The 24,321-nt window shown below is 36.5% G+C and overlaps 1 long non-coding RNA gene across 1 annotated transcript in view; it reads left to right on the top strand.

Moving 5' to 3' along the window:
• The window catches only part of LOC139592365 (uncharacterized), a 98,926-nt gene that overhangs the window by 39,952 nt on the left and 34,653 nt on the right, over positions 1-24,321 (top strand). Inside the window, exon 5 of the long non-coding RNA XR_011679997.1 lies at positions 12,595-12,761. This is a non-coding gene — a long non-coding RNA (uncharacterized lncRNA). The remainder of the gene's footprint in view (positions 1-12,594; positions 12,762-24,321) is intronic.

Genomic DNA, 24,321 nt, shown 5'->3' with positions numbered 1-24,321 from the left:
GAGCTAGAGCTCCTGTGAAAGGATGGAAAAGTATGTAATGAAGAACTGACCCTGCACTTTTCCTGGAACGTCTAAAGATGATTTTGGCTTGTCTCAAGGTATTTTAGTGCTGTCTTTTATTATACTGGCCATGGATGCTGTCAGTGAAGGGAGGCAGCACCAGGCAGGAGTCAAAGGCTTTCAAACACTCAGATTTAAAGTTTTTTTTTCCTGAGTTTGTTTATTTGGGCCTAGGAAGCCCCTGAATATGCTCTGGGATCAACCGAAGTTTAGTCAATAAATATTTACACCCCTATAGAGGTATTCTTACAATGCAGTACAGGCAATAGTTTTTCTGTGCTTTGTGAGTAGCAGAGTGAATGCATATAGTGAACTGGAGCTTTTGCCTTCTGTGCTGTCATAACAGCTGAGTTAATACTCCTCATTAGTTTCCCAAGTGCCAATTGTATTGTCATTCTGTGGATGTAATATCCTGGTTAATTACAATAGCATTAAGGTGTTAAGCTACTAGAAAAGTGGAAAAAAAAATCCATGGATTTTTAAAGCTCTCCAGGCAAGAACATATTCTGAAATTAGAGCAGTAAGCTTTATATTTAGTAGCACTTGCTTAAAGCCAAATTTTGTGCTCCAATTTTTAGTACTGTTGAGAATTTATCTTAAGGACTGGAAGCACATCTAGGGATGTGCTAGGGGGTTGAAGTGGTACAAGAAACAAGTCATTCAACTTGTTATAGGTGAAACAACTTTGCATTATATTGCTCATGTGTTTAAACAAATCTTTTCAATGGATTTCACTGTTTATGATGTAAAATTCCCCACAAATCAGGAGAAAAAATAAGGATTACAAACTATTGGAAAAATTCTGCATTAGGGGAGATATCTAAGAACTCAGGCTAAACAGCTAGCATTTAGGGAGTGCATTAATTTAAAATAAAAGACAAAAAGGACTATTCGACAAGCAATGTATGGGGAACTTCTTGAATTTTGACAGCAAATTAATCTATCTTTTAGTCCTTGGTCCTACCAAACATAGCTTGTGAGAATTTAATTTATTATAAGTTTAAGAAAACAAAAAATACCCACCTTTGATTTCACTTCAAAAGCTTCAAATAGAAAGTATCAAATATATCATAGGCATTTGAAATACAGAAAAAAAGTGTCATTTTTCAGAAGAGTTTGGAGCCATATATGAATATTGCATGAATTTCAGCCGCTAAATTCTTGAAAAAAGAAACAGTGCCTGATATTATGCTTGCCAATTACACCTGTAACTAGGTGCTGCTGCTGCACTGAAGTTAATGTGGAAAATGAATTGCCACGACTTTCAGAGGTGGTAACAGTTTCTAGAAGCCTGTAGCACTAAAATAAAGTGTTCTTCATCTGCGGATTGCTGTGTATGACTCCTCAGACCTCTGCTACTCTGTACTGGCAGAGCCCTTGTGTGAAACCGTTGTATTTGCCAAAGGAATCCTTTCTGCCTCCATAGCATTTTACCCCTTTAAATGAATAAATTAAAACAGAATTTGTAAACCAAAATCTATTTACAGGATTTGTAAGGAGCACATAAATGATGATTTCTTTCTATATAACAATAGATGTGTAGTTACTATAGTATTTTTTTCTATAAATTTTCTTTCTAGAAAGATATTTGCTGAATTTAAAACACAGGGCCGCTGTAGCGTGCTGAAATGTTCTTAAGGTAGGTTTATTTAGTGAGAAGCAAAAAAGCAGCACAAACAATCTCAAGGAAGTAGGTAGACTTAAGAAATCCAAAAGCCTGAGGCAGTATCTTGAGGTGGATGTCTCTATGGGCCAGAAACAAATGAAGTCTACCGATACTTTGCTAAAAGCTGTTATTTCCCAGACTCCATTGGAGTCAACTTAAAAGTTTTGTAATTATTCAACACAAGATTCACACAATCCTCTGTCAAGCAAAGAATAGAGTTAATGGTTATAAATGTCTATCTTGAGCTATCTCCAGTATAGCAGTGCTTGAAAACTGCACTGTAGTATGAGTAGAATAGATGAAAAGAGGCAGAATTCTAGAGGGACTTTAGTATGTTAAAAATGCCAATCACAGCTGGTTCATAAATGAAAAGCACAAATTTCTATGCATATTTCTCAGTTTTATGTGTGTTCCTTACAAGTAATATGTCTTCTTGCTTTATCACTATATAATACATACTACTAGAATGGTAGCTCTTGTCTTTTCAGAAATAGCCTTTCTTTGATGGATATTAAATTTGATGCAGCTAGGTATGCATCTCTATTTAGATTTAGACTGTAAAAAATTAATATGCCCCTTCCTCCAAATTTAAAAGACCGTATATTTTCAAAGAATATCTGCAAGTCAGTGTTATATACAAGAGATTGAGAACCCAATCGATGTATACTTGTCACATAAGATAGCAGAATTTTTATCTGCTGTACTGAACTGTGCAGGCTACATTTGAAGCTTATTCTCAGAATTCCAATTTAACATTTGCAATGGCTTAAATTCTGGTTTAACCTGTGCTTTTCAGACACATATTTTAAAAGTACAAGTACTACCTCATAAGGACATTTGGTGAGTTTACCTATCATCTCAGTGTATGGATACTTACCTGGTTTTTATTGTGCTTTACCCTGCTATTCCTTGGTGCAAAACACACTAAGTTTATTTGTTGTCTGAATCATTCCTTTCAAGACAATCCTATTTTTCTGATGCTTGAATCAATATTCTTCTTTGTAGATATTTCTGTTCACATGGGGTTTTTTTTTTATTTCACTGGTATTTGTGAGTATATATGTACGTTTGTGCATGTGGAAGGTTAGCTTCTGATTTCCTGAAACTTTTTCATAGAGAAACATAAATATGTGTAAAGAAACAAACCACACCTTCTAGTATTATGTGAGGAGACCTTCCAGAATCAGGCCTATAAGGCAGCCAAGGAGGGACTCATCTTTAGGAACTGCAGTGGCAGAACAAGGGTATGTCTTGAGACTGAAAGAGAGTAGGTCTAGGTTTAGATGTTAGGAAGAAATTTTTTACTGTAAGGATGTTGAGACAATGGAACACGTTGCTCATAGAAGTTGTGGATGCCCCATCCCTGGCAGTGTTCAAGGCCAGGTTTGATTGAGTTTTGAGCAATCTGGTCTAGTGAGAGGTGTCCCTGCCTGTGGCATAGAGTTTGTAATTAGGCGTTCTTTAAGGTCCCTGCCAAACCAAACCATTCTATAATTCTATGACTTTTTTTCCCTTAAGTTTCCACTAATGACTTGAATTTGTTTGGCTCTCGCAGTAGCAAGGAACAGTAAGCAAGCTCCCTGTATGTGCTGTTCCCATTGGAAATCTTGCATTTGGGCACCTCCTTATATCATCCCCTGAAACAGACCTCGGCAGTAAGGAGCTGAGAAATACAGACTGTAAAGAAAATGGCTCTGTTCTGCCACTTTACTTTTGTAAATTCACTTGGTAACTCTGCATATAGGCTGCAACAGGACATAGAATTTATGATGGCAGGAAGCATAAAGACCTTAAATTTTCATTAAAAGTTGTAGGCTGTAAATCCTTCAGTTGAGTCAGCATTAAACTCCAAGTGTGATTAGATCCCCTAAATAAATATTTCATACTCTCACACTGTATGTAGAAATGGCCTCCTTAATTAAGCAATGACTGTAGAAATGCTCTGTGATTGACACATCACATAAAAATGGGCTGTTCATGCTTTCTAAAGCACAGTGGAATTAATCAAATGTGCCCTGATACCCTTGGGGGCAGGGGTAGCCTTTTTCTATATGGTCTTTAATATGTGTTAGCAACTAATGGGACTAAAAACTCCACAACTCAATTCACTGATTCCAATGCACAAGAAGCCATAGACAAAATGAAGGATTTAAAGAAAAATGTAATGATAATATAGTACATATTCATATAATGTGAATATATTAATATAATAATAAACCCAAAAAGTCTCTGGCTCTACTTTTTATTAGTTTGTGGCTAAGGAGTGTAGACCAACACAGGACCAAAATCACTTAATTAACATTTAGATTCTAAATAAGCAGTCCAATTGCAATGGTGGAATAGGTAATCAAAGATGGAAAACTGGGCACTAATTTTAAGGATAATCAGAAAACACAGAAAAAAAAAGGAAAGAAAGCACAAAGAGAGCACAACAGGTTGGAGGAGAAAAAAAACAAACCAAATCTTCTTCAGTACTATTCCCACTTATCTGACTTTCTACAAAAATTGTTTTGATGTAATATCTATCAATACAGGAAATTACAATTAAGAAAATATTCAATTGAAAAAATATTAACATCATGCCAATCTTATTTACATTTATTTCCTTATGCCAAATACCATGATAAATTCAGTCATTGATCTCCATGCTCCTTAATCAATTCTCCATTGGTAAAGAATTTATTGGTAATGTGTGAAGTTCTCCCCATGTGGTCACCAAGTGAGTAATTTGGCTTCATACTACATTATACAGAACTAGTGAATCAGCAAAAAATTGATCTTAATCTGGATCACAGATTAAATACTATGTTTGATTGTGGCTTTAAACAATGAATGCTAGGATTACTTCCAGAGCTGAAAAGGAATTATGCAACATCCATGGCAGAACATTTTACATAGTGAGGCAGGGAAGGAATGAAAACAGGAGTGATGTAAATTACAGTTTTCTTGATTATTTGGTGTGTGTGTGTGTTTATCTTGAGTAATATACATTTAAGCAACCTTAATTCTAGGTTTTGGGAAGTTTTGGAAATCCTTGTCTTTCTCAATTTTTTTGGTATGGGTTTTGGTTGGATTTTTGGTATTTTTTTCATTAGCTGAAATATTTTGAAGGAATTCTCTAAAATCATTGCTCTTTCCTGCCTATTTCTCTTAAGCCTGTATTTATATTCACAATCACTTTCAGGTAATTTACAAAGTGGTAGCACTAGGCAAAATAACCCTCAGTATAATATGAAGTCTTAAACAGGTGTGTATTCAGTACTGATTTGTCATGCAGTTTATTTTCATACAAGATTACAGAAGTTGATGAATGCTTAGGTAGTATCTGGAATAAGAAAATAGATGTTTTCCCTAGGTTCATGTTGTAATTGTTTTTTTAAGTTCTAGTAGATAAAGCAACAAAGTATGAAAGAGCATTCCCTATAGTGCCTATTCAAACACTAATTTTTACTACATTAAGACATTTTCTGATTATGAAGGAGTTGAAGAATCAATGTCAGCCAGAAATGAATCCTTTGCAGAAGTAGTATCTCCATTGATTATCAGTGTTACAGGTGGTTTACAAAACATAGAGGTACCCATAAAAGAGAAAAGGGATTATTTAAAAGCATATGCCTATATGGATTCCATTTATTATCCTGGCATTTTCTTTGCAGTTTATAACTACAGCAACAGGTGATAAAAGGTTAATATTAAGAAAAAAAAAAAAAAACTTGGAACAATTACTTTAGATAAAAGCCTCATTTTTTATCTTTGTAATCTGTTTACAGCATTGTCATAAGAGAGAAGCAGAAACAAGTATTTTTGACATGGGAGGTTAATATCTTAAATTAGATCTGCTGTTTAAAAATGTGACATGAAATTGCATTCTTGAGTCAATTTTCATAGGCAATTGCTGCAAAATTATTTGGAATTATTCATAATACACAGGTAGCTGAATATACCTAATAACCTAATTTGCAGTTTAAGGTGCTTTTTCAAGAATGCATACATTCTGAGAAACAAGTTTTGGAAATTAAAATGGGACATAAACAAAAAGTGTTTTATCACCATCACAACTGTAATTGTGATGGTGATAAAAATGAATAAGTTGTCAAGACCAGTAGGAATGATCAAGGGTTTGTAAAGGAAACATGTCACACCTGAGGACATTAAACTACAGGCCTAACTTAAAGTGGTACATTTTCAAGATTTGGAAGAATAGAATCATGGAATAGTTTGAGTTGGAAGGAATCTTTCAACATCATCTAGTTCAACTCCCCCTGCAGTGAGCAGGGATACCTTTGACCATCAGATTGCTCGAAGCTCTGTCTAACCTTGACCTTGAATGTTTCCAGGGATTGGGCATCCACACTTCTCTGCACAACATGTTCCAGTGTTCCACCACCCTCATTGTAAAAAAATGTTTTGCTAACATCCAATCTAAATCAAACTTCAGATTAAAACCATTACCCCATGTCCTAACTTAACAGACCCTGCTAAAATATTTGTTCCCATCTTTCTTGTAAGCTGCTTCTAGGTACTGAAATAAAGGTACTTTGTTACTATGTAGTAGTTATATATTACTACATAATACTTATGTACCCTAATAAGGTCTCCTCAGAGTCCTTTCTCCAGGATGAACAACCCCAGGTCTCTCAGCCTTTCCTCACTGGAGAGATGTTCCAGCCCTCCAGTCTTGTTCATGGCCATTCTCTGGACCTGCTCCAGGAGGTCCATCTCTTCATTATATTAGGGGTTCCAGAGCTGGATGCATACTCCAGGTGGGGTCACACCACAGTGGAGCAGAGAGGCAGAATCACCTCCCTTGACTTGTTGCCCGTGCTGCTTTGGATACAGCCTAGGATATGGCTGGCCAGTGGGCTACAAGCGCAGTTTGCCAGCTCATGTCCAGTGTTTCACCCACCAGCAGCCCCAAGTTCTTCTCAGCAGGGCTGCTCTTGATTGTCCATCCCCTTAGTGACAATACCAGGGGTTGCCCTGACCCAGATGCAGCACCTTGTACTTGGCTTTGTTGAACAACCAACATGAGATCCTTGAGCCTGCCCTCTGGATCCCATCCTTCAGGTCTGTCAACAGCACCGCTCGGCTTGGTGTCATCTGCAAATTTGCTGAGGGTGCACTAAATCCCAGTCTCTATAATTGGTGAGTGTTTTAAAATGTCCTGGTTGAAATATGGATCCCTGAAGGACACCACTTATCACTGGTTTCCATCTGAATACTGAGCTTTTGACTGCTGCCCTATGGATGTGACCATCCTACCAATTCCTTATCCACTGAGCAGCCCACCTATCAAATCTACAACTCTCCAATCTAGACGGGATTTAGAGGACTGTGTAATAGACCTTACAGAAGTGCAGATAGGTGACATCTGTATCTCTTATGAAAGTCAATTAAATAATGCATGGAAAAGAAGTCAGTGCAATGCATACAGCTGCTCTCTCTCTTGGCTTCCTCTTGAATTTTCTTAAACAGAAATTGTTATGGAACGCTTTGTCAGACAGTATCAAAACTGTTGCAGAAAGGGCAAAAGAATTGTCCCCATCCAGGGCCTGTGCAAGCTGCTTTACCCTATAGCACTCTGTAGAGATCTAATTTGGTAAAGGTCATTGCAAACTGGTGGAGGATTAGTGATCTTTTGTGTAAAAATTGAATTTTCCTGTAAAACATGTTGATCTCTCTTACTTCTGTCTTTTGCATTTCAAAGGAATCACTAGTTTTGATCTTTGAAAATATCTTCTCATGGTTGGTGATTTTTGGCTTTCCAATACTTTGTTAGTATTTCTTAAAAAGTGATGATTTTTTTTCTGGTAAAGACTTACATGTGATTGTTTTATTAGAATAAACTTGACATGTGACTTGCTATTGAATACTTTTTATTAGGGAAAAATGCTGTAAACTACAGAGTCCTAAATCTGAAGTATAAATTGAGCATAAATTTTAACAGTGAGGAGATTAGTCACTGGAGAAAGAGCAAAAGGAAATGAATTTTCTGTCTTTTGTTAACAAGGGCAGATGACATTTTTCAAAGATGCATTTCAGCCAAACAACAGGGGGGTTTTTTGATCAATAATGAGATAACTGGTGGAAAGTTGCATCCCTGAATCATCCAAAAAGCAAGGCTAGTTTGAATACTCCTATCAGTGCTATGAATAATGTATATAAGTATCAGGAAGTTTTTGCTTATGGCTTGCATACATTTCCCCTTTCATAATCATCTTTTATTGTGCTACAGCAAAAGTACTTTTTTATACTGAGTAGTATTTCTCTTACTATCAGAAGTACTGGAATTTATATTTACTTTTCAGTCAAAATTATTTTTCATTGGAAAAACTCTGTTTCAGTATTTGGGGACATTTTTAAGATAAAAGTATCAAAAACTTTTGTAAGATTTTGGAATTTGTTACTTCTTATTAAATAAGGCTTTTTTCCTTCTTTTTTAGAGAAAAAAGAAATTTTAATTCTATTTTATGTAGTGCTGAAATCCGAAAGCTGCCTGTTACCCTAGCTATTCTTGAAATACACAGGTTAATTATTGCTTAAATAAAAATTGATATTTTAATTTGATCATGTCTTGCAATAAAGTATTTAAAATTGCAACTTTTGGGACTTAATTTCTTAAGGGACTTTTCCTACCCATCCATCTCTAAAGAAAAACTTTAAAGTTCAAACTGAGATGGTGGAAATTGGGCATTTTCATTCTGTGAGATATTTTGTAATATCTTAGATTTTTTTCCTGACCCCTTTCACAGGCAGTCAAAGATATCTGAGTGCTCCCTCTGATTCAAGCTGTGATTTTTTAGGATTTTCAGCTCTCTCTGCTGAAGAGAGAAGAATTGAATGCTCTTATTTCACAGCGTGAATAAATCCTTAGTATATGTAGGCCACAAGAGATCCACTTAAGTCTGAGAGTTATGATTTTTTGTCTTCTGCTGCAGAGGTGAGGACCAAGCCCTGATTAGGACTGCCTGTAGATATGTACATAGGCCTCATTTAGATTTCACTAACATGAAAACTGTAATGAGTCCACAACTGAAAATGAGAGAGTAGCTGAATATAAAATCACTACAAGTTACATTGGTTAAGATATATCAGAATTTCAGTATTTTCCCATATCTCTGTATTTAATCAGAAAATACAGAGCTCCTAATCCTTTCAAATAAATATTTGGAAGTTTACACTGGGGACTTATGCCTTTTTTGTTATTCTTATCAATCCTGAACTACTCTCAAATTTTGAAATAGGGCATGACGTGTTTGAGAGCACAAGTATGAACACACAAAAGAATGAATACACATACAAATATATTGAATATCTACACACATTTACACAATGTGTAAAACATTTATAAGGACTAGGAAAAATGAAAGTGCAGGAGATAGGAGGATGTGAGAGTGTAAATTTAAGATACAGATAGAGACAGGTTCGCAGGTTTGATCTGAATTTAATGAAGGAAGATAATTGAAGCCAGTGAATGTACTGAAGACAAATGCATCTTTTGCATGTAGACCAGCATCTTGTTTCTAGCATGCAGGCTGAGATAATGACATTCTTATGACTGAAATAGTTAAGTTCTGAACTACCAGCTGAGATTTAGTTATTGTGTTGTTTCTGTAACCTCATTCTTGATCAGATTTAATTTTGAGAGGCTTTTAAGTAACCTTATTTAATCTTTCAACATGTAGTCCAGATTCAGACAAATTTAGACAGAAAAAGCTCTTGCCGTAAGGATGCACATGCATCCCTTTTTTGTGTGTGTGTTGCAAGCTCTTCCTTTTTGGTTCATTTTACACATGATCATTTAATCACTCATTTCTATCTAGTCATATTATAGCAGATGGGAGGAAAGGAGTTGTTGAGCTTGAGGGTGTGCAGCTGAGCCAATGGGTGAATGTCAGTTGTTGAATCAATTCCGTCTATAGTTTAGGAGTGCTTTTTTAGAAATTTATGTTTAATAGAATTCAAGAATGATCATTAGAACATGTGTCAAAATTGATGGGTTTTTTATGTTCTTCTGATAACTGAGACCCACTGAAACTCTGTTCCTTTTTCCACTCCACTAAAAGATTATGAAACTAGAATCTTCTGCAGGTAAATGGAAGAGAGATGCAAAATCATACAGGTATTTTACCCTGAGAATATATTTTTCATTTTAAGAATTGACAGAAATCACATTTAAAAGTCAAAGGCTAAAAATTTACTATCTGCAGAATGAAGATAAAAAATTAAAATGTTAGTCAACTCAGACTAAGTCAACTAAGTATCAACAAGTATAAGAGGACTTCTTTCAAACTGTCTGGTCATAAATAGCCATCTGATCCAAAGTGACATCTCCAAAATGAGTGTTGATGAGCATCTGTCACTGTAAAATCATTATTTTAAAAATAAACTTTAATAACTAGCTATGTGTTTGTTTTTTTTTTTTCAAATTTTAACCAGTGTAGAAGAAACTATGTTCAAACAGAGAAAATTTTTACTTACTTTTTCTTTTTCTTTTTTTTTTTTTGAAATTTAGCTATTCCCTGCATAATGACCCTTGTTTTGAGAAGCACATTATGAAGTATTAAAATAGTAGTAATGAAGGGCCACATGTATTCTTTCAGAAGTGATTCTGAATAAAGGCATCTTTCTTTTTGAATATAATGTTACGCACATTTTAGAATTAATAAATGTAATTAATTTCCATTATTATGCACTTGAAATGTACTTTTTAACTTGTCACAATCCACATATGAACTAATTATTTTCAGGTTTATCTGTGCCACTCTCCTGTGGTCATTAGGCTTGACTCAGTCTCCCTGCAAGCACACCATTTAGAAATGCTGTTATTACTTGCAACTGGAAAGGCCACTGGTCTTCTCTCAGTTGCAGAATAGAAAATATATTAAATGCAGCAGTACATACTTCCCCTAAAAAGGCAGAGTTAGCCCGTCTCTGTGATATTCCAAAGGATCTTTGGGAATGTGTGAATCTTGATATTTCATAACATTTGCAGCTCCTAACAGAGCCAAAAAAAAAAAAAAAAAAGAGAATGTTTAGTTTTCTTGAGTTCTGGTGTTTGTGGAGCAGTACATATGCTCTTACTCCATTTGTCTCAACACTTCTTCAAATATCCACTATTTATTATCAGTGAATGACTTTTGCCAAACAACCCTCTAAAACTAAGAAAATTTCCTCCTTCTTACTGAAACATTTCCCCCCATTTTTACTTACATATATCTTATATGCCAGATACATTTTTCTGTCTTCCTATGCTAAGGAAAAGAAAAGGATCTCGCTAAATTGATTTTCCAGCTATTTTGTCATTATGAACATGAGGCAGTCAGAGGCAACTTAATAAGAAATCAAAGATACCTTACTGGTTGAATGATGTGGGAATTCCTTGTACAGAGATGAATGATCTGTACTTTTAAAACTCCTGCTGCAATTCTTTCCAAAACAGGAGAAATAGAAGCAGTATCCTACTTCCTAGACATACTGATCATAGATCTGTCACGTCTTCACACACATAACTCTTCAATCCACGCTGTGTGGATTGTCTGTCAATTTTAAAGGTAATTTCTTTGTGTGACCAAGCATATGATGCAGCATCTACAGACTAATCTATTCTATAAGCATCTTACAAGTGAGGACCTTCTCAGCTGCTCTAAAACCATATTTTCTTTAATATGCTAGAGGCTGGTTTTGCTGCCAGCACCTTCCACTTAAAATCATGTTTCACAGACCTTAATTTTTGGTACCTTCTCTGGACATATTGATGCTAATGCAAGGTACTGTGAAGCTGTAGCAAGACATAGACTATAAAGCTCATGGGTACGAAAAATTAAACTACACCAATTTAACATGTTTATAAACCTTTCTGCTTCGTATTCAGTTGCAATTTACTGGGAAGAAAATGTTTACTTATTTTTAATACGTTGTCTATCACATACTTTAATCCATGTAATAATCCTTGTAATTGTTAAAAGTGTGGAGAGAACTGGAAATAAGCAGTAGATATCAATAGATATTGCTCATCTTATGTCACTGGGAGAAGGCAGAGGAAAGGTCTTCAGCGCATAGTTGGTCTTTTCATTCAGAAACCCAGTGCTGGAACTTTAATTAAATGGGAAAAAGCTTTATGTTTTATCAAGTTATGACCAACATCACAGTAGGAAAAAGCAGTGGGGTAGGGGTAGAAGCCAAAAGGTACATCCTGAGGTCTGTGACACACAGAAAATCACATTGAGTGGTGCCCTGCCCCCTGAAAGGCTCATTAAGAGGGGTGTGGGGACCCAACAGCACACCCAGGGGTCCAGAGTGGTGCTGGTGGAATTCCTGTTAATGGTTAATCCTGCAGGCAGCTGCCAGTGCCCTGCTGCACTCAGGAACTTGGCTCCCCTCTTTTTGCAGGTGTCATCTGGCACCACAGGGCAAGTCCTGCCTGTCACAGCCCCCTGGGGAGCAGTGAGGTGAGGCAGGGTGGTGTAGGGGCCATTCCCACTGGGCCAAGAAGCAGATCTGATGGTGCTGGGGTGCAACAGGATGCAGATGGAGCTGTATCATTCAGGAGCAGGAGAAGTGATGAGCTGCGGGACAAGGAACTGGATGAGCTGCATGTAGCAGCCACCAAGGCTAGCAAAAACTTTGGGGGTATGTAAAAGCAAAGATTTTAGAGTCCTCCTTTTAGGATTGTATTACACATTAATGCAAAATAAGACTTTTCCATGAATAATGCTAATTTAGAATTGTTGAAAACTCCTTTAAAATCTGATGTCAAGTTGCTGGCAGTCCTCTTCTGGTTATACATAATGCTGCCACTGGCTCTGTCTCCTGTTTTGAGTTAATTTCCTAACTTGTGTCAATTTGCATTCTTTAACTTTGAATAGGCAGAAGATGTAAGAGGCCGAGTACCAACATCAAGCTCTGATTCATCCTTTTCCCACCTGTGCCCTGGGAGCCATCAGACATCAGGGAGTGTCGATGTGCAAGTGCTGAAAGCATGTGAGCAATGACTTCGGGTGCAAGAAAAGGTCACTGGGGACATCTGTGACAGGTGAGAAACCAGCTGAACAAAGCCAAACCAACAGCTAGCAGGCTGGAAAAGGAAATGGAGCAACTGCAAAAGCCCTCTAGGAAGTGTCATTTACTTTAGTTATATGGAAGAAAGAGAATTACAGCAGGCCTGGAGACAGACAAAGGAGCAACACTGAGAAAGTTCAAGGGAGAAAAGGTGCCATCAGGAGGGTGCAAGAGCTGCAGCAACAACTGGCCTAGCTCCACCATGAAATCTTTGAGGGGAACAGCCCAACCTGAACCCTAACTCAGCATTCTCCTCAAAATCCCCCCAGCCTCAAATGTGCTGCCCACTACCCCACACCAGTACAGCCCTGGTCTCTGTACATCCATACCCTGGGATGCCTTCCCCAAAAATATCACAACCCCTCATCAACCCCTCTTGAGAGTTCCTGTGGTTCTGTCTCTCCTCAAAATATCCTACAGTTCCCAGACACCCACCCCACTGTCCTTGGTAAGCAAGGTAACCTCCTGGTAACCTCCAGTTTTCTCCCAACTAGACCCACATCCATGACCTCCTCCAGATGCTGCCCAGCCAGATGAGGAATACAGGTGTGAGGAATACAGGTGTTTTTAGTGGGGGCACAGATGAGCACCACCAGGCTGTTCTGGGTACACCAATGCTGTTGGGGGCAGGCCCAGGGTCACCCCAACCCCTCTTTCCCTCCTCTTCCTTCCCACTGCCTCTCTACCCACATCACCCCCAAGGTCACTGCTGGTGAACCATTGCTGAAGCATCTGAATGTGGGAAAACTTATATTTTTTATTAGAGAAGATAGAAACTACAAAATATTTTTCTGGTGTTTGTTCATTGCTTCACAGTGGAGCTTCCCTGGTTAACTTTTTTTGCAAATGTCACATTGGCAGATTGACCTTAATTAAAACTTAGATGACTTTACAGTCATCTAAGTCATTTTCAGCCACTCTCTGAAAGATATAATAATATGGAAGTGGGTGTTGGTTTGTTTGTTTGTTTGTTTGTTTGTTTGTTTGTTTCTGTAAAACCATAAGCACTCTAATATGTAAAAGGGACCAGGGTGAAATGTCTACGCATCAGAGCATTGTTCAAATTGTTTGAGCCCATTACAGGGCAGAGCATCCTGCTACTCCCATATACTGCATTTTTAAGGCAGATTATCACCAATAAAGAGGAGTAAGCAGAGAATTGTGACAAGAAAAATGTGTTTGCAGATAACATATAAGGATGCGAACATTTTCTGAAGATATACAGTTTTAAACTTATATGGCTTTATTATTCCTCAGTTATTGAAGTGAGACTTTAGGAAGTTTGATACTCTGTGTTTTTACAGTCTTACATTTTAGGTACAGCAGTTAGCTGCTTCTGTCACATGTAGCTTCTTGGCTATTCACAAGAACAAAATTGTTTCTAGTTGAAACAATCAACCACACTGAATCAATAGTACCTCGAGCGTCCAATATGATGTCAGTGATTTAAAGGCCATTCAACCGTAGGCTGATGGTTTCTGTGGTGGGATGATAGAAACATTAATCCAGAAATCACTGAGAGGGAGCCGAGTAAATATGTGCATATAGAATAACAAGCTGGCAGCCCGTGGCTTGGACAGGAGCACTCTGTGCTGGGTTAGGAACTGGCTGGATGGCTGGGCTCAGAGAGTGGTGGTGAATGGTGCTGCATCCAGCTGGCGGCCAGTCACCAGTGGTGTCCCTCAGGGGTCTGTGCTGGGGCCAGTTCTGTTTAATATTTTTATTGATGACATGGATGAGGGTTTAGAGTCTTTCATTAGCAAATCTGCAGATGACACTAAGCTGGGAGCGTGTGTCGATCTGTCAGAGGGACGGAGGGCTTTGCAGAGGGACTTGGAACGGTTGGATGGATGGGCAGAATCCAATGGGATGAAGTTCAATAAGTCCAAGTGCTGAGTCCTGCACTTTGGCCACAATAACCCCCTGCAACGTTACAGGCTGGGGACGGTGTGGCTGGACAGCGCTCAGGAGGAAAGGGACCTGGGCGTGCTGGTTGGCAGCCAGCTGAACATGAGCCAGCAGTGTGCCCAGGTGGCCAAGAAGGCCAATGGCATCCTGGCTAGTATCAGGAATAGTGTGGCCAGCAGGAGCAGGGAGGTCATTCTTCCCCTGTACTCAGCGCTGGTGAGGCCACACCTTGAGTATTGTGTCCAGTTCTGGCCCCTCAGTTTAGGAGGGACATTGAGATGCTGGAGCGCGTCCAAAGGAGAGCAACGAGGCTGGTGAGGGGCTTGGAACACAAGCTGTATGAAGAACGACTGAGGGAGCTGGGGTTGTTCAGCCTGGAAAAAAGGAGACTCAGGGGTGACCTTATCACTCTCTTCAACTTCCTGAAGGGTGACTGTGGTGAGCTGAGGGTCGGTCTCTTTCTCCAGGCAACAACAGACAGAACAAGAGGACACAGTCTCAAGCTGCACCAAGGGAGATACAGGCTAGAATTAAGGAGGAAGTTTTTCACAGAAAGAGTGGTCAAATACTGGAATCATCTACCCAGGGAGGTGGTGGAGTCACCATCCCTCGATGTGTTTAAAAAAAGACTGGATGTGGCACTTGGTGCCATGATCTAGTTGAGCTGTTAGAACATGGGTTGGACTAGATGATCTTAAAGGTCTCTTCCAACCTAGAAATTCTGTGATTCTGTGATTTTTTTTTTGTTGTTTTTAAATAGGTAGAAGAGATAATGTTATGATCCACCAGAATAATGTTAGGATCCTACTTCAGGAATGATGGTAAGGGTCAGTTATTAAAAGATGCCTCTGCCTGAGCTAAGGTGCAAATAAGACCATATGCCAGAGTCAATTGTACAGATTTTATTCAACAGTAATGTCCTCACATAGAGGGGAGGTAGAGAGGGCGGAGGGGGGTGGGGGAGAAGAGAGAAAGAAGAAAGAAAGAGACAGAGATTAAATAAGAAGATAGTCATCACCACATGGGTTCCTGTGGCTTCCCACTGGCCCTTCTTCTTCTGGTCTTTGTATTGGTAGTCCTCAAGTGTTCTTCTTAAGGTACCCCTTTTGTAATAAGTCCTTGGTATTCAGCAGTGTATGTGCCATTCCAACAACTTGAGATGGCATGTGTCTATGCAGCTGCTTCCTTCCCAGCAGCTTGCCATGGAGAGAATTGTTGGTGTCTGAAAAGGTTATCCAGATGTGCCTTGCCCAGCCTGGCATTTTCCTGTAGTTGCATCTGTGCTTTCCCACAGTCTGCACAGTGAAATCTTGTCTGGTCTGCTAACTCCACACCTTTCACCTCCTGCAGGACAGAAATTAACACCTTCCTGTTATTCATCTATGCTTGTTGTGGTATCTCATCTTATGGGGAGAGTGTTTTGAACCATTTTTACTGCATTCTTTAATTTCTGACACATAAAAACAAGGAAGTGCTTCTTTAACAAGAGAAGAATATGGCTTTTTGGTAGCAGTAATCAGCTGGTCTACCTTTTTTCAGAGTGACTCAGTTTTGGGTGTATTTGCTCATTATTTTTTCTCATTAATTTCTAAGGTAATCAAGAATGAAGAGCAGCTGCCTTTATACTGCTAAATAGAAGAAAACAGAGAGAAATCTCTATTTATTTTAATTGTCTCCAGAATATGTTAAAAAATATTGTATTTTCTTTGGAACTGTTCTTACCCAGTTTCACTAACATTACCCTTTTGAATTTAATTGTTAGTTAGAAATCATTGATGATGGTGAGAATATTTTAACATTACTGGACATTTAAGATTTTCAGTATAAAATTCCACTCCACCTAATTGGAATGCTCTTCATTAGGATTAATTAGTTATGATTTCTTCCTGCAAATCTACTGAAGCTTAACCAGACTTAAAGAGTAACTGACATTTTAAAGTAGCTATAATTTGATTTATTTCAGTTTTAATAGACAATTTAAGGGTACTTATGTTCCTTTGGTGTGCATCAGTATCAGAAAGCTCAATTATTTCTTAGCTCTGATGAATGGCGAGTTCTTATTTATTGCTTCAGAGCCATTCCTTTCTAAACCCTCTTTCTGTGCTCTAAAGGTCTAAGTTCAAGACCTGACCGAAAACAGTATGGATTTCTTTGTGTGTTCATATTGATCATCAACATTTTCTTAACTTTCCTATTTGAGATATATCTTTTTTGCATTTTAATTTAAATTTTTATCCTAATGAGACATCTGATTTAATTGAAATAGGGACATTACTTTTAAGATCTAAGTATTGTTCACCTCATAATTAATTCCAGCGGATCTTTGTGCTGTGAACTATAGTGAAAGTCCTAAGGGTGTACTGAGATGAGTCTCCCAAGGGTAAGAAGGCAGGATTATCATATGAAAAGTGAAGGTTAGATGAATAAGATAAATCCTCAAACAAAATTTTGGTGAAAAGGGGAAATCCCCACCAAAATTTCCTTTTGTGAATACGGTTAAAGTGGAGAAACTTGGAACTCATTGTGACCATGTCCTGATTGAGTGTTGGGATGTGATCTGCATCCAGGCCATTGTATCCTGTTGTCCTTCCTGCTTGGCTGCATGAGTGGAAGGGAATGGGATAGTAGTGTGCTTCAGTAAGTTCCTGAATCTAGTTTAATGGGAATAAGAAATGAAGGCTGCACATTTCTCTTGGTTTAGATGCAATTAAGGTGATTATCTTAGCAATAAAAAATTATAATTTCAAAAGGATGTGATGTCTTGAACAGTAATTTATCTTTTCCATGGACCCTCAAAGCAATCTAAATGCATTCATATGTTTAAGTGGGAGCATATAATGGTGTAACACATACCTTGGAGTAGCAGTGAATGAGAATAGATGGCTTAATGATACCTGGCACAAGTGTCATGATTCACAGCAATGCAAGGCATTTTTTACTTCACACTACAGTATCTAATACCAGTATGATGCTTTATTTTTGTTTATCAAACATGTTCCAAAGAGTGTGAAAATTACTTCTAATCTGAGCAAGACAAAATTTTATATATGAAGAAAATGGAAACTAGATACCATTTTTATAAGAAAGGGGAAAAACATACCTAATCATTTGCACATCTATCTAATGCATTAGATAACATAATAACATCTAAGAAGGGTGAGCAAATTCCGAAAGGCTAGTGTACCTTTATTTTCTAACCTTTTTCTATCTCTACAGATGAAGTCTACATAATCAAAGTAATCTGTTTCATCAGATGGAGCAATTTAATCATTAAAAGTAATGAAATCATATTCTTGGTATTACAAAAAAAAAAGCTATTACTCTGTTTATCAAAGTTGGATTTGCTAGAACCTTGGATTGTGTGAAAGCATCAAACTCAGCATTTTCTGCTGAGTGCTGGAGCTAATCTTATCCCACTGGATACACAGAGATATTTGTTTTGGAGTATAGGACAACCAAGCAGTGTGTTCTGCAGTCCTTGGTGCTGAGGGAAGAAATCAAAATATTTGAAAGCTTATTTTAAAAGGCCCTCATAAGGACCCTGCAGCCCCAGGGACCCATAGACTATCCTTTAGGTCTAAAAACACTTGAAGATTTAGGGAAACTTTGAGAAAGCTTTGGGGCATTGCCAGGGAGAAGACCCTGCAAATAAAACAGCCTTAATCTCCAGCAATGAAGTTAATGGGCAGAAACCAACAATGCTTTATAAGGTAGCTGAAAGATCTGGAGGAGTGGGACAGCTTGAAAACTCCGAGATATAGTCTGAAGAGAAAATCCTGGTGCATGGCTGGAGTCAGATATTCAGGTAGACCAATTTGTTCTGGAATATATGAATTTCAGTAGTTACTTAACATGAATTTAATCTCTCTGGTGGTATAACCACAAGCAGATTTTACTAACTTTGAAATACCTTTTTTTAATGAAAGTAGAAAAATCTGAACAATTCACGAGCTGCTTATGGTCCTTATTCAAAGTGTACAACAAATTTTTTGAAGTTACATATTCCTATTCATATCAATTAGTTTTTATGCTGTACAAATTACAACTAACTAATCTATAACTACTTTAGTGTAAAGCATGCACTTAACAGCAGTATTGAATCCTGAATCAAAGGGTTTGTGGTCCGATGAATACCTCTGCATATGTGTTTCTCTTGATATAAATAGATAAAAATAATGAAAAGTGATATGATAAGAAGTTCTGCTGAAGATTTACTTGATGGAAAAAAAAATTCATTTTGTCAAATGGTGAAAAAGAGAGTTCCAACATCATATGAGATCGTGAATGACATTTCAAAATCTATTGGCAAATTCATTAGTTTTAAATGTGGGGAAAAATTCAGAAACAGCTATGAACTAGAACTATTTGTAGGTTTAACTTTTTTAAGACTTCAGAACTGTTCTAAAGAACTTTGTTGACTTGTTTATCTTAAAATAATATATTTATTTTATTTTTTTTTAATCTTTATTGTATTACTTCCTGCTTAGGCTACAAGCTAGTACCGAAATAAATAATATTTATTTATTCTTGAAGAAAAGTGGCTAAAGGGATCTTCTCTTTAAGCTACATTGCTGATATTTCAATTTTTCCATCTACTAGGCAGAAACGTTATCAGCAAATAATTTGTCAGCAGCTATTTTAAAATATTCTGTTATTTAAGCTTGTTACTGAATGAAGATGATCCGAAAGAATATAATGGTTAAACAAAATTAGTACTGTCACTCCATATTCCCATATCTTGACGGGAAAATTTCATTTAAATGTAAAAACAATTTATATAATTAATATTAATTGATATTTATTGTTAAATAAGTATTCTTCAGATTTCAATTTTCCTCAAAGACTTCATAATAATGTTGTTTTATATTTCCACTATCAGCTAACCTCTCTTAATAAGGACAGGAAAAAAAAATCAGAAATTATATGCTTTCTTTTTTCTTGGCACAGTTCAAACAATAGATAACACTGTAAGACACAGAAAATACTTTTATGGAAAAAGAAGTATGTTCTGCCAAACAAATCACAGTGGGCACTTTAAGCAAACTTAACAAGTAGGTAGAATAAATATGGTGCTGTATGATACATATTTTATGAGACCACAGGCCATTACATATTTTTTCATAAATTTTTAAAACTGTGCAATTTTCCACTCCAATAATTTTAAATGAAAAATGTTTTACTTTAGAGAAAATTAGTTAAAGGATTGAAAACCATTGTATAAATAAAGAAACTTTGCTTAAGAGAAAGAAAATAGATTTTTTAAAGTGAAAAGTCAATTTATATAATTTTGCTAAATGCTTTAAGTAGGAAAGTACATAAGTAATTTAGAAGTGCAAAGTGCCTTGGGTTGGTTAGTAAATTACAGGGATGTTTTAAAAAATGCTCCCCACTGGTTACAAAACAGACTTGAGTAGGAGTCTTGAAAGTAGTGTTGTAGATACAACAGAGCATATCAAGAATTTCACTGACCAAACGTAATACAACTCATCTTTTCTGTGAAAAGCAGGCTGAATTGATTGGCTGGTATCCTCCAATAATATAAAGCAGGGATTTTTTGTTTCTAACTTCCAGTACTCTCATCCTGGAAATCCTTTGTGATGGTATTATTCTATTTGTTCACAATTTATTCCGGACTCTGGGTATTGTCAATAATTTACTGATGTAGAAGTTTTAATAATAAATTTATTGTCTATGATATAAAGATACTACATTTCAGATTAGTTGTGAAAAGTCTCAGGTGTTAACTGTAAAATGAGAAATTTAAATTTTTTCTAATTTTATCATGGATTTTAAATTTTGGTTCCTAAAAGAAAACCAAAGTCATGTGTTTGTCTTCTCTTACAAGTCTAACTTTACGGTTGTTAGAAACTAGAGTCTGTCCCTTTGGGACAAAATGACAAATATTGCTAGTTGTTTAGAAGCATATGTCATAAAATTACCTTAACTCTGAAGTAAACTTTGATTAAATATTTTTTACATGTATATAGATAAATCATTCCAGGGAAAATAAATCATCTCATTGGGACATTCAGTCTTAAAACGTATTATAGAATCGTGACTCACAAACCGAGTCACTAAAAATGTCTAGGATGTTTTAAATGGTCATGTATGCATCAGAGGTTTATTTGGTTGTGGAATTAAATTTAAGGTCTAATATAATTTTGCAAACTGCATTCAGTCATGAAACCTCATTTTTCATATAGTGTGACAGTTCCACATCAAATCCCTTTTCTGCATTGGGGTTTATAATAGGAAAACCTTGGGAATTACTGTCTGAACACAAGTATTAAAATATAAAAGTTCATGTTGTTACTGAGATAGAGAGAAATACTATGTGAAAAGGGTTAGTTACAAAAATTCATCAATTCACCAAAATATAGTATAGGACAACCAAGCAGTGTGTCCTGCAGTCCTTGGTGCACTATACAAGTAGTGTATAATAGAATAATAGTGTTAGGAGAGCAGAAAAAAAAATCAAGATATAATAATGATTGTTTCAAGACTGTGAGCATCCTAAATCTGATTTTTGTTTAATGCTTATGTTCTCATGGTGTTCAGGAGTTCTTGCTATTGGCTGTAGCCTTTCATGCCTAACAGTATGGAAGCAGATCTTCACGGGGTTCATAATGAAGCCTTTTTTGAGTGTTAGAGTATGAAAATATAGAATCTAGAGGACATGGGATCAGTCAGCTAACCTCGTAGAGGTTAGCTACGTGAGTAATTGTCAGTGCAATGCAGACTATATTTTTGCAGGTGTTACAAAATTGAATGTTTAAGTCTAATTAAGGGAAAAATAACTAGTTGGTTACAGCAGTAGGATGAAGGCACAGAAATGTTTGTTAGAAAATTTAGAATCATAAAGCACTTAAGTTGGAAAGAGCATAATGGAGTTGTCTACTTCATTCCCCTCTTCAAAGTAAATTGGTAAGTGGTAGGGTCTAGAAGTTAAGGAAATTTTGAAAGAATTTTAGACTGAATTAAAACGTGTTGCTTGTCATTACAAAACATCCTGAAGGATCTGTCCTTTCAGAGTGAAGGTCCTGAGGGGTCTGTCCTTTCAGAGTAAAGATCATACCCTATGTTCAGTGTAAAAAAATATTCAGGTTGGTGAACAGATAGGAAGGATAAGGTACATTTGAAGCCAACTAGGAAATGATGGGTACTGGAGCAGTTTAAAAAGACAGGAGAGCATTCATTTGGTTTCTCTGTACCAGAAAATCGGGTGCTGCAGTTTTTGGGATGAAGCCAGGCTGAGAGTGCAGCCTGGGTGAGTGGACAGGGAGAGCCACACAGGGAGAGTCACTGAGGTGCTGCTTCACAGAAAGGATCAGTCAGTGGTGATGGCTGAAAGCATAGCCTGGGGTCAGCAGAGTGACTTTGCAAACAGTCTGGGAAAAGGTGAGCAGCTATTGAAGGGTTTGCAAGAGCATTGCTTAGTCATGTTCGAATTTAGCTCATGACTAAACCACTCTGAGGAGGTCATAGAGGCAGAGAATAAGATTTCAGGTCAGAAGAGACACACAGATCCCTGAGTTTCTGTTCTAAATGTGGTGTCTAATTTGTGGTGATGGATGGGACTCTAAGAGTTGCTCTGCTAACACAGGATCTAATTATAAATTAGCAAGATTGCAATTTACATCTTTATGTTATTCCATTCTGAAAAATGGTCATATAAACTCTATTTTTACAAGTCATTGAGTTTCTATGTATTTTCACACAAATATTTCCTTGCTTTCTATGTCAACCTTTATTTTTGTCCCTTGTGAAATAGGTTTTGCGGCTCTAAAATGACACCAGACTTATTTCACCAAAGACATCTGTAATACAGTAAAATACAGCAGTAAATATCCAAGGTGCATACAGCCTACTGTTTATTAAATTCAGAAAGTTCTTCTGAGTTTTATTTTAAATTTCTATTACTAAATATTCACTACAGAACATGCTTGCTGAGCATACTTTCTAAGTGTCAGTATTAATATAAGAAACAAACAAAAAGGTGTTTTGGAAGGTCCTTTAGCAGATATTAGGGCAGGCTCAACATTGAAAATCTGCTGCACTACTTAATGTATGATTGAAAGGCATTTAGAGACCTTTCAACCTGCTATTGATTTTTTGGTACTTTGAAAAATACTAAAACATTTAAAAGCCTTGGTTTAGGTAACCATATATGACTCACAATATCGACAAAGATAAAAAGTTTTTAAAAGAGCAAAGTATTTTTGGATGACCCTGGCATGCTGCTGTGGTCATAAAAGGAATTGAAAGAGTACATTAAACCACTTCAGCAAAAATATGTACTTTTAAAAAAAATATAATCAGTTCTCTGTGTCAGAAGTCTTTAAATTATGTCATTGAATATTACTATGCAAAAAATACATATTAGTTGGAATGTGGGCTGTTCCAGAAGGTATTTTAATAAGCTCTGATTGTCATATTTGCAATTTTTCTTTTTAGCATTGAGGGTCCCTCATCTAAGAATAAAACCTGTTTTTTTGCCTTATTATCACTAGAAAATTTTCTAGCTTGTTATTTTTCACAAAGTCCACTACCCTGTAGAGAATTTTAAATGTATCTGTTTAATGTGAAGAGAACAGGGCAGTCTGAATCATTAATTTTTAATGAGTAATTTAGCTAATTGCCTAATAGAAAGTTTTGAAGGTGCAGTCATTCATTTAGGAGAAGGAAATTACACTGAAAAAAGCAAAAGTTCAGTTTCCTATTGAACGGCAGTATAATTTAATGAAATATGAAACTTAAATGTGAGAATATGCAAATCCATAAACTGGTTTTCTCAGTACTTGGTTCTCTTGTTTGTTCACTCATGCATTTAGTTTCTTTTGTTTGTGATTTGCTTGGATTTTTGTTTGTTTTATTTTATAGCCTTCCTACATTAAAGTAATTTGCTTGAACCTAATATGTACAGGGAACAACGATTTCACAAATTACACTACTTTTCTAAATATAATATTTTTGTTATTTCCATGCACAGCTGGTAATTTAGGTATTCATGTTAGCAGCTATCACACTGTTCTTTCTATGCAGCTGCCTACTGGGGTCTCCAATCATCCACTTGAACTGTACTGAATTGTGGTAAACCCAGTATATTTTAAAAGTTTGAGACAAGTATGAAAGATTGGTTAACAGTATTAACTAAAGCAGTTGGAACAAAGGAGAAACATACATTAATTTCTCTTAATATATAGCATTATGCTAAATTCATTTTGTCAGCATAACTGCCAAGACCTTTCATTTTCTGACCTTTATAAAATCTTTTTTTCTTACAAATTCTCTGTTTGTTTCCAGCTCATAATTGAAATTTCTGGAGGTCATTTACTGTGTCTGTCCAGTCAGACACATGACCAGCTGATAATGCTGTTTAATTGGTTACTTCATAAAATTTGAAAGTACATGATTGCATCAAACCCACAGATTTCCTCCTTCCACTTTTTTCTTTTAGCAGGGGATATCAAAAATTTTTCAAGTTATTTTATATCTAAATGACTATAAAAAAGAGCATGGTGCTTTTTCTAAGTAAAAAGAGTTTAGATTAAGTATATTGAGTTATACTCTTGAATATATTCTTATTCTCCATTTTTTGTCAGCTGACAGATTGAATCTGGACATGT

The sequence above is a fragment of the Agelaius tricolor genome, unplaced genomic scaffold, assembly GCF_023055355.1.
Source record: "Agelaius tricolor isolate 1412-34295 unplaced genomic scaffold, bAgeTri1.0.p SCAF_8, whole genome shotgun sequence".
In the NCBI taxonomy this organism is placed as follows: domain Eukaryota; kingdom Metazoa; phylum Chordata; class Aves; order Passeriformes; family Icteridae; genus Agelaius; species Agelaius tricolor.
Note: the sequence above shows the minus strand (reverse complement) of the source record. Positions and strands in the feature narration are given on the sequence as shown.